The 2,882-nt window shown below is 48.0% G+C and overlaps 1 non-coding gene across 1 annotated transcript; it reads left to right on the top strand.

Moving 5' to 3' along the window:
• Positions 1–1,646: 1,646 nt before the first annotated feature.
• Positions 1,647–1,719, top strand: trnat-ugu. Its single transcript has one exon. It is a non-coding gene; the product is annotated as a tRNA-Thr (tRNA).
• Positions 1,720–2,882: the final 1,163 nt, after the last annotated feature.

Genomic DNA, 2,882 nt, shown 5'->3' with positions numbered 1-2,882 from the left:
ACTCATTGGAGTTTAGAAGAATGAGAGGTGGTCTTATTGAAACATAAGCTCCTGAGGGGACCTGACAGGCTGGATGCCGACAGGATGTTTCCCCCCACCCCCTCCACCTCTCTGTCTCTCTATCTCTCCGCCCCCCACACACACACCTTAAACCAGCTTATATTTCAGCTCTTTCCTGGACTCGAACTCAAGTTCTGTCGAAGGGTCATGAGGACTCGAAACGTCAACTCTTTTCTTCTCCGCCGATGCTGCCAGACCTGCTGAGTTTTTCCAGGTAATTCTGTTTTTGTTTTGGATTTCCAGCATCCGCAGTTTTTTTGTTTTTATTAGGATGTTTCCCCTGGTGGGAGAGACTGGAACTAGGTGCACTGTTAGGAATAAGGGGTCTTCCGTTTAAGATGGAGCTGAAGAGAAATGTTTTCTCTCAGAGGGTCTTGTGCCTGTGGAATTCTCTTCCCCACAGAGCAGTGGAGAGTGGGTCACTCAATATATTCAAGGTCGAGTTAGACAGATTTTTGATCTGCAAGGGAGTCAGGAATTCTGGGGGAGGGGGGGGAGTAATCAGGAAAGCGGAGTTGAGACCAGCTATGATCTTATAGAATGATGGAGCAGGCTCGAGGGGCTGAATGGCCTACTCCTGCTCCTAATTCATATGTTCTCTGCACCTTGTTTGCCTCTGGAATGACGTAGGCTGCAGTCTGATGACTGACAGAGTGTCTGGTTCCAGAGGACTGACACTGACTGAGCAGCTGGGCTTCCAGCGAATGTGACAGCAGCAAGGGCAGATCACTGAGTGGCCAGTGCCTCCCAGCTTGCTCTCAGCTAACCCTGCTCCCAAGCAGCTGCTGACCACAAACAAAGGATCACTTGGCTATCCTTTGATGAGCCATCTCTCCCTTTAAGAATGGGCTAGAGTTTCTCAGCTGGCCTGAGGAGCTCTTAGCTTGCCTATTCCTTTTAAAGATCTCTCTTCAGCCTGTTCCTTTCAAAGATCTCTCCCTACTGCCCAGTCCCTTTAAGGATCCCCCTACTAGCCTTTCTCTTTAAGGATCAGTGCTTGACAACCTGTCCCTTGAAGGATTTGTCCCTGCTGGCCTATGCCTTTAAGGATCTCTCCCTGCTTCCATTCTTTTTAAGTATACAGACAAACCAATTAGGAGCAGGAGTAGGCCATTCAGCCCCTCGAGCCTGTTCCACCATTCAATAAGATCATAGCTGATATGAATGTAACCCCAACCCCACATTCCCAACTACCCCCGATAGCCTTTCACCCCCTTGTTAATCGAGAATCTATCTTGCTCTGCCTTAAAAATATTCAAAGGCTCTGCTTCCACCACCTTTTGGGGCAGAGAGTTCCCAAGCAGCGCTCCTTGTTTGGCCTATCCCTTTGAAGACCTCCACACCATCCTGCCAGTTTAAGAATCTCACTGCTGGACTGCCTGTTTCAGTGATCTGCCCTGCTGGACTGTCACTTTAAGGACTTCAGTTGCCAACCTGCCTCTTTCAGAATCTCAGCCTAAGCCTATCTGTGGTGTGATCGCCCCCTGCTGGTCTGTCCCTTTAAGGACTTGCCTCAGTCAGTCCCTCTGGGCGTGCTGCGCTCTCTGCCGGGTTTTGCTGCGATTTTCAGGCGCAGTTCTGCAGTTGGCTCCATAGCTCAGTGGTTAGAGCACTGGTCTTGTAAACCAGGGGTCGCGAGTTCGATCCTCGCTGGGGCCTGAGATCAACATTTAATTTTTTTACTTTGAATCTATTCACAGAGACAAGAAGGAAATAGAACAACAGCAATGAGAAACCCTCCTTTTTCTTCTTCCTCTGCAGACTGAAAATGCTCAAAGCTGAGGAGGCAGCAGAAACTTCACTGAGGGACCCTGCATCGCAACAGGGACTACACTTCAAAAGCACTTCACTGGCTCTAAAACTGGAGGTGGTGTAAAGTGCTATAAAGATGCAGGTTGTTGTTTTATTTTAAAGGCACAGGAGTGGGATGGGACACCAAGGGGCTCTTCAATCTGAACTGCAGCTGAATTCTGTCCCTCACACACACACACACACACACACGTGTGTAGCTATCAGGACTTCTGGGGATTTAAACAGCCCAGGTTTTGACAGGAGTATATATTTTTTGTGTTTTATGAGAGGTGGCGGTGTAAATATTTGGAAAAGAATCACTCCAACCGGAGCAGGTATGGGAGAGATATTCTGGGGTTGGCAATTTAGCACAGTTATGTTCTCTGGAAATTTATTAAAAAGGTTTGTGAAGGGCCCCTGACTAACTGGAGCTGCTGTAAGGTGCTGTCATGGAGCCCCTGTTACCTGCAGGTTCACTCTTCTGCCCCCTTTAAATACCCTCCATCAGAAAATGATGAGGAGTGTCTCACGCCCCACGGCAGCAGAACATTCCGGCACTCGGCCCATCAACTCAGGAGGATTGCCAGCTGTGACTAAACGTATTCCTGGAGGTTTCATCGTATGACTTGTCTCCACGCTCCAGCCCATGGTCGGCCAACACGTCCATCCATCCATTTGACTGACTGACTGCCTTCCTGCGCCAATTGGAAAGCAAAACGACTCATTGCCCAATTGGATGATGCTTGACTGTCAGCCAAACAGCCATTTTCCCCCATTTTCAATATTTTTTATATCTGGTAAAGAGAAATGTTCAAAGAAAATGATTTTAAAAAAATCTTTTTTAATGTTCCTGTGATTTTTCTCCAGGAATTGCACACAGCAGTGTCCTGGAGATTGATCTTCAATTCCTGGAGACTCCAGGCCAATCCGGGACGGTTGGCAACCCCACAATTCAATTCTGATCAACCTCTCACCATGAAACCACCAAGTCCAATCCCACTCACCCCATCAAACCTCTTTAATATCCCACC

Source organism: Carcharodon carcharias (assembly GCF_017639515.1).
Source record: "Carcharodon carcharias isolate sCarCar2 chromosome 37 unlocalized genomic scaffold, sCarCar2.pri SUPER_37_unloc_2, whole genome shotgun sequence".
In the NCBI taxonomy this organism is placed as follows: Eukaryota; Metazoa; Chordata; class Chondrichthyes; order Lamniformes; family Lamnidae; genus Carcharodon; species Carcharodon carcharias.
This window is presented reverse-complemented; position numbering and strand designations above follow the sequence as displayed.